The 14,551-nt window shown below is 43.3% G+C and overlaps 1 protein-coding gene across 8 annotated transcripts in view; it reads right to left on the minus strand.

Moving 5' to 3' along the window:
- Positions 1-8,434, minus strand: part of OSBPL6 (oxysterol binding protein like 6) — a 97,322-nt gene extending 88,888 nt beyond the window's left edge. For 6 of the 8 annotated variants that reach the window (XR_011680360.1, XM_071434840.1, XM_071434841.1 and 3 more), the window contains exon 1: positions 8,104-8,205. The gene's annotated coding sequence lies outside the window, so the exon portion shown is untranslated. Of the gene's footprint in view, positions 1-3,409; positions 3,564-8,103; positions 8,206-8,320 lie in introns of those variants that run through there. The other 2 variants (XM_071434835.1, XM_071434836.1) reach the window with 2 other exon arrangements.
- Positions 8,435-14,551: the final 6,117 nt, after the last annotated feature.

Consider the following 14,551-nt stretch of genomic DNA (forward strand, 5'->3'; position numbering starts at 1 on the left):
TCGGAGAAGACTGGAAGCTTCACACTTCCTCATTTATCTTTTAATGGAAAAAATTGACATTAGCTGAAAAAGTATTGATTTTCTGTGCTGTTACCTGTGGGTAACTAAAGATTTTAAATTCATTTTTGCAGCATACCAAGACTGCTTAAAAAGAAAAATTTCACAGAAGTCTGCTTGAATTACTTTCTGGGTCTCACAACACATACAGACATTTATTTCTGTTAAGACTTGTCCTCCTAAATGAGAAACCTGCATTTGGAAGTTGCACCATTATGTTTAATTCTGCTTCAGCATGGCTGAGATGTATAACCCACCTTGACAGAAACACCAACCTAAAGTGCAAAAATATTTCACTTGCTGCTAAGAAAGAAGAAATGGCACCTTTCACTGCTTCTAGGCACAAGAGATGGCAGGAAAATAACCCATTTTCCTGGGTATGCTTGCACTGTGACTATCCAGGCCTTTTGTTCTCCAAGGTTTTTTTCCTTTTATACCCCCAGCCCCTGGCACTGGCCCCCAAGGACCTCAGGAGAAGCACACAGGCGTGGCAGCTGGAGGGAACAGGCATGGAGCAGCACCAGCCTGGCCAAAAGGACCTGCTTGTGTCACCAGGAGGAGCAGGGAGCCTGGGCACAGGTCTGCAATTCCAGGAGCAGTGAGTTAACAGGTGGGGAGTGACCTGTGCAGGACAGACAGAATGATAGAGAGGACAAGAGCTGTGGAAGATGCCTCAGTGCTGGAAAGCCAGAAGGGATGAACACACCCGTGATGCATTTGGATTTTAAAAAATTAGTTTTCAAAATAAGTTTGTACTCATTACATTTCTTTATAAGAAACTAAATTTCACCTACAAACAGATTTAGCAATGTTGGTGGTTTTCTCCGTGTTATATCACACAGCTATGACACATTTTTCATGGCAAACCACCCAAGAATCAGCCAAGAAAGCAGAACTCTGTGTTCCTCAAGATATCTGCAGCCTTAAGAGCAGTTTGTTTCCACTAGTTTCCAAAATGGGAAGGCTGCCATAGATGTTGAAGAATAAAATCTCGGAAGCTGCCATACCCCCCCACAAGCATGCTCAGTGTTTCTCAGCACTGAGCACAGTGCCCACAACCAGACAAAGCACAACACAAAACAAAAACATAATTTTTAACTATCTTCATTACCTTTGAACTTATGCAATGGCATAAAAAAAAAAAAAAGTTTCTTTCTTATGAGATACTGCCTTTTTTCTATAGAGATCTATGAACCTAATATACATCAATCACAACCTCAATAGTTCTGGTTTACTGTATGTAAAGCCCCTTTATCTGGTGTTAGCTAGAGCTGCTCCCCTTAGGGGAAATCCACCACGTTTATCAAGTTATTGTTATTATCTACCTGCATTTTACACAGCATTATTCCTTACTCCATCTTTGAAATTATTTTTAACTGATTTACTACAAAAAGACATGAAAAAGAATGAAGAAAATGTAGAAGATTCAATGGATTCATACTTTACAAAAGAATTCTGTGTAACTTTAAAATAATTCAAAGAGTCAATAATATATAGAATAGTAAAGAGATAGAGCACAGGTTTATGACTGGTATTTGACAGCTTTATGCAAAATGACAGAGTTAAGTGCTCACAAAGTTAAGAAGAAAGCATAAAAATCTGAAAACACTGTATGAATCTTTAAAAATGCTGAAGAACATTGAGGGGGAAATCTAATCATGAATATATCAGAAGGTAATTTCACCAGAAATACCATAAGGTGGCAGGGAATAATAGTATCTCCATGCCTTTGCACCACAAGGCAGCAGCCAAGGGCCAGTACAGCTCTGGGCTGGGAAGGCAGCAGGAATCAGAGCTGGAGGCAACAATCCCTCCCTCCTTCCCTCTCTGCCCCATGCTGCCCTCATACAGAGCAACATTCCAACTATTAGAATGTGCTAATTCCTGTCAGAGAGGACAAGTGGGTGTTTGGCTCTACAAAGGTCATACAGCCAGGAGAAAAATGAGGCACTCAGCAAGGCACAAAACATCAGGAGAACCATGAGCAGGGATCTGTTACACAGCCTCTGCAGATCTGCACTGGGCATCTCAGCTGGAAACCTAAACCCAAGGGTATTAAGAAAAATATCACAGCTTTAGGAAAGGCCACATGATTACAACTGGCTGTTTTAGCTGAACCTACTCTTTCTAGATTGATGTTACATTGTTTTGGCCAAAACACTATGAAAACCCAAAGAAATTGATGAATAGGAATTCGTTCATTTTAAAGGCAAAAAAATCTGACACCCTGTCCTCTTCCAAATGTAGTTCAGAAAATTTAGATTTGCAGCAGGCAGGCAGACACACAGCAGCTGTGATGGAAAGGGTAGGAGCTATGAACCCAAGCTGCCATGTCATTGCTACATTTCAGAGCATCTGCAGATCCAACCAAAACCTTTGCATCACCAGAAAAGGCAATTAAAGGCATATCATAGATTACTTCTGTTTCTTTCCCTTAAACTCACAGATACTGCAGAACCATTTGGAGCTACTGGGGAATTCTGTAAGGGTCTCAGGGTTGGTCAGCAGGGCTAATTCTCACCCTCATTTCTGACTTGGTTTGAGGCCTCCCCCAGTAATCCTCAATACACATCAAAAGAAAGAAAAACCATTATTGTATTATTTAGAGACTGAAGCCACTCTTTTTATTAATTGCAAGCTCTGTCACAAAACAGTATTTATGGTGACTGGGCAAGAGGCAGAGTATGCAGCTACTAGAGAAAATACCTTGTTTGGGTTTTTTTAAAGATTATTTTGCATTGCAAATAATAATTGCATTGCCTTGCATGTCACTGAATTGCATACTGCAAACTGACCATGGGTTTTGTATGTAGGCTACGCTACCAATTATTAGGAGAACCAAGAAAAGCCTGCTCAGTGGAACAGCATGTAATTTACATTTAGCTTTCCACAGCATATTTGCACACCCACACAATATAGGTCACAGTTAGGGAGAGTTAGAGAACTCTTTTTTTTTTTTCCCTTCAGTCAGAGAATGCATTATTTTTCCCCTTGATTATGTCACCCAGGAATATTACACCAGGTAGCAACTGTGACCTGCCTAAACTTCCTGGAAGTTACACACAGAGCAGAGTTGTCAGGCACAAGTGAATGTGGAAAGACAACTTGTATTTAACTGACAGGAAGGGGTAGGGGGGAAAGGAGATGGATTTTTGCATTCTTCAGTCATTACATAGAACAAAAAATAATTTGTCTGGCTACAGACAGACTCATCCTCTGACTGCTCTACAGCTCTATTCCACATCATTCCTATCCTTCTGTTTTTAGTAAGCATCTTATGAAGCTTGTTCTCCAGAAACAGAATAAATTCCAGAAGCATGGACTTAAAGAGAAAAGCAACATAATTACTTACCAGAGGGATGTATATGCCATGTTCACATTGGGGTCAGAGGGACTTCACGATGACTCAACACCAACTGCTGCTGTTTCGGATCTCAGCAAGCTGCTTTATATTGAAGCTTCTTCCTTTTAACTAAGTATCATTTCCACCATTAGCCACCACTTTCTCACCCAGCTGAGCCACTCTACTCTGAAAGAAACATTTGTCACTGAACTAACCACTCCAGCTTCCCATTTTCAAGATGGAAGTCCCTTTACCTAGTCCATTTCTTGCCATTTCTGTAGCTCTCCATCAGTGATCCTGCCTTTCCATTTTCCCTAGATCTATCCTTACCATGTGACAACACAGCTAACTGGCTCTCTAAATACCAACTTATAAAAGAAAATAAGTTGCTCTCCACCATTTTCCCTGAAAATAAATTAATTAAAGAAACTTTTATCTTGTGCCTAAAATCTCAAAAATTGTAATCTAGGAAGATAAGCCACAGTCACTCTGGGTTAATTGCTCTCCCACTTCTCCTATAACACTGCCATTTCTTTCCAAACAAGGTTGAATTTGATTTTCAAAGACAGAAGGGAAGAAACAGTTAAATGCTGCTTTCCTGAAAAAAAGATCAAAAGGATGCCCCACATCCCTGAGAAGGTCAGCTATAAAAATCCTAATAAAGTACAAGTGGGAGCAAGAGTGCCCTTGCAGCCCCACTGCAGATGCAGGTTGACTACACACAGGACAGACACAGTAAAGGCAGAGAGGAAACAAGAAGAAGAATCACCAGCCTGGAACCATTCCTGTAGGATGTTAACAGAAACTTCTCTTGACCCAAATTCCATATCACATCACCTTATCCATACTGGGTTGTCACAGAAGAAGAGGTTGGGGTAGCAACAAGAATTGAGACACCACTGCATCACAATCTGAATAAAATAAAGTCATGTTATATTAAGCAGGATGAGTGTGGCATTTCTATCCCAGCCTGTCTAGTCCATGATTCACAAAAATCAAGACCCAGGCGACCCTGCCACAAGAGATGCTGAGGAACAGAATGCTCACTGCAGCTGCTCAGTGTGTCCAAGTGCTGACCAGTGGCCTGGACCCCACACCGAGCTGTTCCCTTCCAAGTGGCATGGCCCTTGTCATGCTTCCCCACACCTGGGGCTACTGCCTAAATTTCTTTCTCATTTATTTATTATTTAGCCCTTTCTGATTTAAACTGTCAGCATGAGCCATGAAAGTCCCACCAATTCCACTGCCCATATCTAAGGTCAATCAGCACCAACATTTCTGTAACTCTTCAGGCTCCCACTGCAAACATTTTGCAGGAAGCAGGAACTGCTACAGAGCAAAGCCCTTCTATTGCCTTTTTTCAGTATTCAATTTTCCAGTATTGATCAGGTCAGCTGCTGCTGGGCAGATGCAGCCAAGGCCTCCTCTGTCTGAGCAGGTAGGCTTCACTCCATGGCACAGGTTTCATACAGACTCTTCTTTGGGCAGCCTGAGCTCGTTAGATTTTCTGTTGAGAAATGTTTCAGTTCATCATCTGAAAAAGTGTATCACATTTCCAGATAAGGTTTCTTGAAATTGATCTTTAGATCATTCTTAGACAAATGTTACCTACTTTGGGCTGACTTGTTTTCATAACAAAGCAGTCCCAGATCTATGCTCTACTCTACTGATGTAAAGTATCCAATTCATCATTTTAACACCTCTGCATCCTTCACAACCATACTGTACCTTTTACTTGCTTCCTTCAACAACTATGCTGATATGGCAAATTTAACACACAAACACACATACAACCCAAAAAAAAAGTATGCATTTACTTTAGTATTCCACTGTGAGGGATTTTTTTAAATCTCATTAAACTTAGCTTACGAAAGAAACACAAGCCTGAAGGAAATTCTTGGAGAAATTCCTTTTTGAAGTCTAATTACCCAGAGTAACATTTCCCACGAAAATTATCTACAGAAACTGCTGCCTTTTCCCATACCAGGATAGTCAATAGCTTCAAAACCAGAAAACATTTAGTTACAAGGAAAAGAAAAAAAAAATAAAAACAAACTTTCAGAAATCTCTAGGAACAGTTTGATTTGTTCAGTAATACAGGAGTAATGTACAAGTATTTGCCACCCTATACATGAGGCAGAGGGGCTAATTAAATCATTAGGACAGGCTCATTTTATACATACACACACATTAAAAATATAAACACACACATCTTTAGCAGCTGGCAGTTCCTTCCTGTCTCCCACTGCAGGGACAGCAGGATTTCCAGCATGGCACAGGCACAGAAGGCTGCCTAAAGCCCTCCTGAGACAAAGCGCCATGGTAAAGAAGCATAAATTCCCAGGGAAAAACCCTTGCTGATATCCCATGTGCTTGCAAAAACAAGAACAAAACCATTCACTTCCACCACACTAAGAAGCCTATCGGTAGGCTGTGGCTCAGCTGAAGTGCACAGCACCCAGGGGTACACACACACACACAGCCACACACACCTGGGCCAGAGGAATAAAGGAAGATGCAGTATGAACACTCTCTGCTCATCCCCAGAGTGGACTGGAGAAAGAAGTGGCAAAGGAGAGCAGTCTCATGCCTGCCACCATTTGCAATAGAGCAGGAGGCCAGAGACTGCCCTGTCACACCAGTCACAGAGCTTTAACTTTCCACAGCATGGCAGCTTCATAATAATGTAATATTTAATGTAATAACGTCCAAACCGCTTCTCAGATGGAGAGCAACTCTGACACCTGTGAGTAAAGTTGTGTTTTGATGGCTGTATAAAAACACCTCTGAGCATATAAATATATAGAGTACAGCCCTTCAACACCAGCACTTGGGAAAAAACCCCACATGCATTCCTACAAGTATATGCAAACCAGTGTTCACATCACAGATATTTATGAATGAGCTCCCAGAATGGGCTAAGAGCAAAAATATCCCAGCAACAAGCAAGGCTGCAGCCAAGGCCCCCCACAGTACAGCTAAAGGTGCTCTGGAGGATCTGGGAGAGCAATAGCAAATTAATGGGAAGTGGAAGAAGCGTGCTTGATGAACTACAGTACAACAAAGGGCGTCTTTTTCAGCCTTCAGTAGCAAGGGGAAATGTTTAGGGAAACTTCAATAATAAACCCTCCAATACCATTTTCCAGATATCCATCCTGCCATGTGCTTGGAAAGAAAAGGTTGTTTAAATATAAAACTGTTACAGTTTTCAAATCATCAGTGTTGTACACATGTCTGGTAATTTATCTAAGGTGCAGAGAAAAGATAAAGTAGTCGCCTTGTGTAGTTTTTAAACAAAAAGAAAAGAAATCAGTATTTATTACATATACATAAAAATGCTTCACTAAACATATAAGATCCATAACAATGACATCTGTTTAACCTCTAAAGGTCAAGGTCATGTCATTTACACCAAGATAAAAAGTCTAATTATAGCATCTACAGCTGTATGGGCAAAGGCTGGTTATTAGAAAAGAACTATTATAAACCAAACACAATTACACTGTAGAGAAACCATTAGATACTTGATGAGATTTTAATCTTTGAGCTGGTATCATTCTGCAAGTTAATCATCTAGAGAACAGAAAATCTGTTAGGAATGCAATTAAATGTACTAGTTCCATTAAAATTGAGCTGATATAGTTAATTGTAGTCTTAAAATAGCAATTTCCTCACACCTTCACTAAGCAATTTTTTTCATCTACTGAGTAATAGTCTATTTAAGGATCACTTTTCGCTTAAACTCTCAAATAAGATTTGTGAATACTTTTGTTCTCTCACGCTACCCCATACAAGTTGCACTGACGTTTGCTATTTGACCTTGGCTTCCTAATTTGCTCTACGAAGTCCAGCAAGGTCTTTTGTTTCAGTTACTCTTAGTCCATGGTACCTGCATTGCTGAAGCTTTCGGGAAGAAAATCACCAATGTATCCACCCAGCGCACGACAGCAATTAGAAACTGTCATGAAATGACGAGCCAATGGCAAAGCTCACGTCATACAGTCATTTGAAGCATCAGCACTTTGAGCAAACACATGATTTGCAAACATCAATTTTAATGAATACATCTTCAAAGTACTTGGAAGGGATTTGCAGCCCTGCTAGCAAATTGGGAACACAGGCCGTTCCTGCCTTTTTTGGAGAGAAACAGAATGAAAGCAAAAAGGTATTCTAAGAGTGCATCAACTTGGCAATAGCTAATCTGTAACTGTATCTCACAGACCACACAGTTTATTGGAGCATTTTAAATTGCTCTGCAGGGAAAGGCGAAAAAATCACGACTTCGGGGAGCGCCAGGGAAGCCGGGGCTGACACCAGCGCATCTCTCTGCGCGGATGCCGTTACGTAACCCCGGCCCGGCCCGGCCCCCCCGGTCCGGATGCTCAGGCTGCGCCCCGGGGCCTCAGAGCCACGGCCGGGCCGGGCCCAAGCCCCAGCCCCAGCCCCAGCCCCAGCCCCAGCCCCAGCCCCGGCCCCGGCCCCGGTCCCGGCCCCGGCTCCGGCCCCGGCTCCGGCTCCGGGCTCGCCGCCGCCGCGCCCCGGCCGCTCCCACCTCCCCCGGCGGCCCCGCCGCGGCACCGGCACCGGCAGCGCCCGCCGAGCCCGGCTCCGCCGCCGCCCGCCCCGGGACTCCCCGCACGGCCCGGCCCGGCCCGGCCCGCCGCTCCAGCCCCGCGCCCCCAGCGCCGCCACTCCGCGCCCACCTCCTGGCCGGGATCCGCGGCGCATCCCCGCTGCGGCCCGGGAGGCTGCGCCCCGCCGCTCCCGCTCCCTCCCGCCGCAGCTCCCCGCCCGCCTGACGGAGGGAGGGAGGGAGGGAGGGAGGGAGGGAGGGAGGGAGGGGGCGGGCAGCCGCAGCCCCGCCGCGCCGCCCCCCGCCCCCGCCCGCCGGCCAAGGTGCCCTCGGCCGGCCGTACCTACCTGCGGCAGCGCCCCGGGCCCGGGCACAGGTGCGGGAACAGGTGCGGCACCGCGCTGAGGAGGGGCTGGGGCAGGGATGCTCCGCCGAACGTGGCTGCAGCCCTCTGCGCGCAGCGGCGGGGCGGCGCCACGGCTCGGCACGGCACGGCTCGGCTCCGCACCTCGCCGTCTCTCCCGCAGCCGGCCCCGGTGCGCCCAGCAAAGCCCCGAGTCCGGGTGCTGCCGGCGTGACGGAGAAAGCGGGCAGCGGCGGGGACCGCGTAACGGGCTTGGGTCATGACATCAGGTCTGGAATGAAACGGGAAAGCACGTGCTGTGCTGGAGCAGAGGGATCTCCGTGCCAGGGGCGGGAGGACGGTGCCAGACAAAGGGGTGCCGCCGAGGGACGGGGCTCTCAGCAGCAGCCTGAGCGCCTTTCCCCACCCAGGCTTGGTGACACAAGCACGACACCCAGCCTTGCACCGTCACCCTCCCGGAGTGGTCACTGCGTTAGCCGATCAATCTTTGTCTGCTGATAATGGGAGGTTGTAAAAAACCACATTACATGCGCCAGAAAGCTGCCGTAGAAATGACTCCTCTGATTTAATTTCTATTAGGTTTTTGGGGGTTGTTGTGTTTTGGTCGGTTGGATTTTTGGGGACGGGGAATTGCTTTTTTTTCCCTGTAGGTCCTCCATCACAGCTTTTTCAACATCCTTGATAGCTTAAACCCACCTTTGGAAAGGGGAAGCTGGACTAGCTTGTGTAGAGAACCTGTGGAGTGGAACAGGTCACCCTGCTGTGGAGCAGGCAGGTTGCAGGCTCATCTGTCTGGTTGTGACATGCCTCTGGCACCCTGGGCACTCCCTGTCCCCAGGGCTGGTGCACCTCCTGCCCTCCAGAGGTGGCTCTGAGGCCTCTTTTAGCAAACTCTACTCGGACTATTTACATGCCCCACCTCAGCCCTGCTCTCTGGTTCACAGTAACAAGATTGGAAATAGATGTTGTCATCCAAGAAAATCAATTTAAATCCCTGGAGAACCAGATGCCATCACCAGCAAATTTCAATAAGAGAATGGGAAAAAGGGCAAATACTGCAGAAAAAAAGTATATTTACAGACTTCTATAAATTATTGAACCTACACTATTCATTAGGCAAAGACAGGCTGTGTGATGCTGATTTATGTTTTTCCTATTTCTCAAACTGGCAGTTGCAGATTTTGGAGTATCATTGTGCAACAAAGGGCATCCTGGCATACAAAGCCTTAGTCATTTTCCTATTAAAGCAGAGACCTCCATAGAAGGATCCCTTGACATAGTATTTTTTGTGTAACTTCTCAGATAAGCTTCTTGGAAAAAAAGATTTATTCTTTCAGCTGAACCTGAAAGTGTCGTTTTCAATGTGGTTGAATAAAGCTAGGACATTCATTAAGTAACACTTCTTTTTTTTCTTTTTGGTGTTCAGTTTCCAAGAGCTGGAGCAGGAAGAATATTAAGCGGGACTTTGGTGAGTGTCAGAGTAAGTTTTCAGGTAAAATCCACAGAAATATTAAGCATGAAGCCACATACATTATAAGACACATTTAAGATTGGATTATTAGAGCGCGATGCCTCTCCCCAAGTTAAGGGGCAAACGAGGCAATGTGCCAATGTCAGTAGTACCTTGGATATTATTTACCAGTAAATGGAGAGGAGAGAGAAAAAAGGAAGCAGGGGGCATCGGGAGGGAAGAGAATGACAGAGGCGCATCACTGTGATAGAAAGTGATCCAGTGGATCCAGACTCCAGAGACAGTTACTCCTCTCCTGGTCTTCTCCATTGGGGGGTGCCATGAAATGTGGGGTTCAATGGGTTAACACCTTCAGGGATCCATGGGAACACCCAAGCACCTCCCCTCCATGGGAAGGGATGTTTTACACTGTCTTTTGCTACACTGGATCTGTTGCATCGTCGTGGTGGAATGCCTCAGAAATGAGTCTGGGGGTGCTTTGGGGGTCTTTAATGGCCTACACATGACAGCTGCCTCTGACACCAGTGAAGTCAAGCCGTCTTGACTTCGCTGGGATCACAAGGGATGCATGTGTGTGAATGTTCATGTCCCTTGTGGATGTCCCCCTGCCCCAAGGAGGGGAGGTGGCAATGTCACAACTGGGCCAGTTGCATGCTGGACAATTGGCATGATAAAAACACCATCCCTTCTCTGGAGGGTCTGCTTCTTGTCTGGCTCAAAGCTCAGCTTGCAGCCTCCAAGGGGGGGTGTTCATTCCCTCTGTCTCATGTGGAGCAGAGGCTTCACCAGCACATCCCCAAAACCTCTCCCCATCCACCCTGGCCACGGAGGGAAGAGTGCAAACCCTGCCTCAGAGAGTCTGTGGCTACGGCTCCCCCTGCCAGACCCAGCCAGAGCTGATGTTCCAGCACAGCTGCTCAGCTGGCTTTCCTTGTGGATACACTCTTCTTCCCCAGCCTTGGTTACTTCTCCTTAGGCCTGAGATTGACTGGACAACAGTACCATCTTTATCTTACGTCAAGTTCCCATCAGGTATCATAAGTCACAGTTCAGTTTCCCAGATTCAGGCAGGGTGGGCTTCCTGCAGCTTCTTTAGAGACTTTGCCATAGTGGGCAAAGTCCTTTGATGAACGTAACAGTGTTTAACACAATAATGATTTTTAAGTCTCTTAGAAACAATAATACCAATAATGTAGTAACTGATTTTTCTTCTAAAATAAATAAATAACAGGGCAGGGAGGTAGAGGTGTCTTAAGGTTCATTCAAAAACACCATTTCAGACAAGAGGTTACTCAGCCTTTGTGACCTGAAAGAAATTCCAGAAAACTGTACTGTTAATTAGCTCACTTGTTTCTGAATAATTTATTCTTTAATACTCTCTAATGATCTTGATACCAAATTCTTAAGTGTCTATTCTGCAGAGGGGTTTGGGTTTTTTTCACTCATTTGCCTATACTTAGACCAAAGAGAAACAAACATGTAGAAGGGCAGCTTAAATTGTTTTAAAATAACACAGTTACATTACATAGATGGTAAACAAAGATGGATGACAAAGTGCCATGTTTACACACAGGTACCCTCATCTTCTAAGGTCTTAACTGATAGAACTTATATAGAACTTATATAAGTTCTATCAGCTAATAGAACTGATTCTTAGATAACTGTAATCATTCCCATTCTTTACATCAGGCACCAGGGAATTTTACTAAAAATAAAATGAAACCTTTTCTTACCAGCCCTATGCTGAGGATAAGCAGATCTATGGACATTGAAAATATTTACTTACAGAACTGTAAGAAAATACTTTTATTTTCTCCTGTAATAAGCAATATTGTTGTTTCAGCGCTGTCAATTATTGTTAGGGGGGTGTGTGTTTGGCCAAACAGTACCCTTAGTCAAGGCATAGGTAAGAGACACGTTTTTAAAAAAGATTTTTGTAAATTATACCTTGCATTTTTGCCAATTCATTGAATTATGAAAATCTGTGAGAGTACAGTAGTAATAATAAGTGAATGGAAGTGCTTTAAAGAAAAAGCATGAAGTAGAGCACCAAAGAACATTTAAGAGTGCGTGATAATAAACAATTGAGGCAGAGGGAGACCTTGGGAGGCAGGCTCATAGCAGGCAGAAGCTGTGAAAAGGAAAGGCAGGCATCTTGGAAACTGGATGTGCCCTAGATTAGGGAATGCTACAGGAGTCAAGAGCCATCTCCAGGAATCAGAAAGCACAGCTGCCATTAGGACTGGATCCAGTAACCAGATCAACATCCTCTTTTTTGACAGATACTGACCACCCAGCACAACATTATTTACTTTCCTCTTTGAGCCCTCTTTAGGACTGAATTGCTTAGAATACTTCTAGATGAGCACTGTTGCACCTAAATAGCCAAAAATTACTTGTGTGAAAACAGTTTCCTGATGATTCAAAATTACTCAAGGTAGGCAAAATGAAAACTGACTCTAAGCAGCTGTAGAAAGATCTGACAATAGTGAGCAATAGGGCAATGAGATGGTGGCTGAAAGTCTGTCAATAAATAGGAACTAATGTAAACAACCCTAATGAATATAATGAAAATAATGAAAGTGATGAAAATAACCCTAACTAAACTTACATAACAATGGGCTATAAATTAGCCTTTATTACTTGGAGTCATTGTGAGTAGTTTTCTGCAAACATTGGTTTGCTACTCAGCAGTAGTCCAAAAGGCAAACAGTGTTAGAAATTGCTTCAAAAGCAGCAGAAAACAAAGTTGGAAAGCTCATTACAACCCTCCATAAATGTATTTGCACTTGAGGGCTGTGTACAGTTCCAGTTCCTTTATATGATAATGTGAAACTAGAAAATGCATGTATGCAACTGAAAATATATATGCAGAGGTATGGGAGTGCATCTGTGTGAGGAGATAATTCTAGCTGAAGAGCAGACTGAGAAAGGATTGTCTTTTGATCTATAAAATCCCCAAAGATACACAGGAGGCTGACAGGAAGCAATCACGTGCTGGTTTTTATCACACAAGACTTTGGGAAGACTCAATGAAAGATCAGGCAGAGGGTTTAAAACAACAGCTGGGAAAAAGTGTTCATACAGTCTTATTAAATCAGAGTTCTATTTAGAATATCCCTATCAAATAAAAGAAACCAGAAAAACAAACCTGAAATGCAGTTTGTCAGAACTCCAAGAATCTCTGAAGACAAACATGATAAATCAGCTGGAGTGTTCAATCTCACATAAACAAAGTCTGTATGGTTGATAGTATACTTAACTATATCCACTCAAAAACAACAAATAAAGTTTGTTTCATACTTGATTTTGGCAGTGGTTAGTGGTCCCACTACTCATTTTCAGCACAATGCATGGTTTCTTTACTGCACAGAGTGCAAAACCAAAGCAGTTTAAACACTGAGCTATACATTTTAAACAACAGAGAAAAAAATCTCTGGTTGGAAGCGTTGTAACTACAATCCTTATAACCCTGCTGGCTATTACCAGCCCTCTGCTTTCTATTCTAGACTCAGTTCTTTCAAGCTTCAGTATTTAAGGGACTTGTGCTTAGTAACTCCACTAGAATAGCTTTAAAAGGGTCACAGTGGTACAGTTTCCTCTGCACTCCCTGAGAACTACCTAATAATTTATTTTTCCAAAGCAACAGCCTCAAAGAGTTTCAGAGGGTCTCCAGGATAAAATTCCAAGAATGCTGTTATAGATGGGCATTGACACCATTTTTGGATCCTTGGCCTTTAAACAGGCAAAGGGTAAAACCTAGTGACAGCTGTTTACGGATAACCCATGTCTAAAATTCTGGCCATAATTTTAAGTAGCTTAGTTAGTACGCTACCACATATAAGAAAGGCAGCAAATTTTAATGTCCCTAGCATTATTATAAGAAGTGAATTCAGAACAGAAGTGAATTTTGTGGACTTGATTAAAATTTAAAAATATCAGTGGGTCAAAACACACACTGCATGTATTCACATGTCATTGCCTTTGATTTTGTTTTGCTGATTAAACATAACTTCCCTCCTGCTATCCTTAGCCATAACAGACACATAAGAAAGGGGATTTAGTGTGCCCAGCATGAAGATAAATCAGCATTCCGATACTTAAAATAACCTTCAGCCATCTTGCAATTTTATTTGTGAAGCTGCTTATAATTTGAAGTTTAGAAAATATTTCGAGCATATATTTGCATTTTCAATAGTTTTGATGTACACATAGTCTGCTCTGTTAACACTGCCCTGTATCTTTTAAAATGGCATCTGAAAAATTTACTCACTATCACTTTCCAAAGACAGAACTTGGCCAGAAGAGCTGGAAGAATTCCCAGTGAAACTTCTGTACTCCCAAGCTCAGAATTTGTAAACACTTTCTCTAAATATAGAGTAGGATCTCATCAGCAGTTAACTCTTCAGTCTTAATAAAGCCCTGCAGATATTGTGTATTAGCTATTGCATGTTAACACTGGACCTTCCCAAGGTCTGCAGAATTTGAAGATAAATTCCTAACAAAAGAATTCAGGTGTGGGAGCAGGCAGATGTATAAAATAGATTAAATCAAAGTCTTGTATCAATATTTATTTCTTACTTTTTTACAATCATAAAATTATTTCTACTGGACATAATTTAGTGTGATTTGTGAAATCTCTATTATCTCATTTTCAAAGGTACAAGAGTCTTGTTCAACACCAACAGAAACTATGGCTGATGAACACAGCTAAAATCTAAGTCACTTATAGGTAAGCACACT

This window comes from Agelaius tricolor, unplaced genomic scaffold, assembly GCF_023055355.1.
Source record: "Agelaius tricolor isolate 1412-34295 unplaced genomic scaffold, bAgeTri1.0.p SCAF_10, whole genome shotgun sequence".
Taxonomy (NCBI): Eukaryota; Metazoa; Chordata; class Aves; order Passeriformes; family Icteridae; genus Agelaius; species Agelaius tricolor.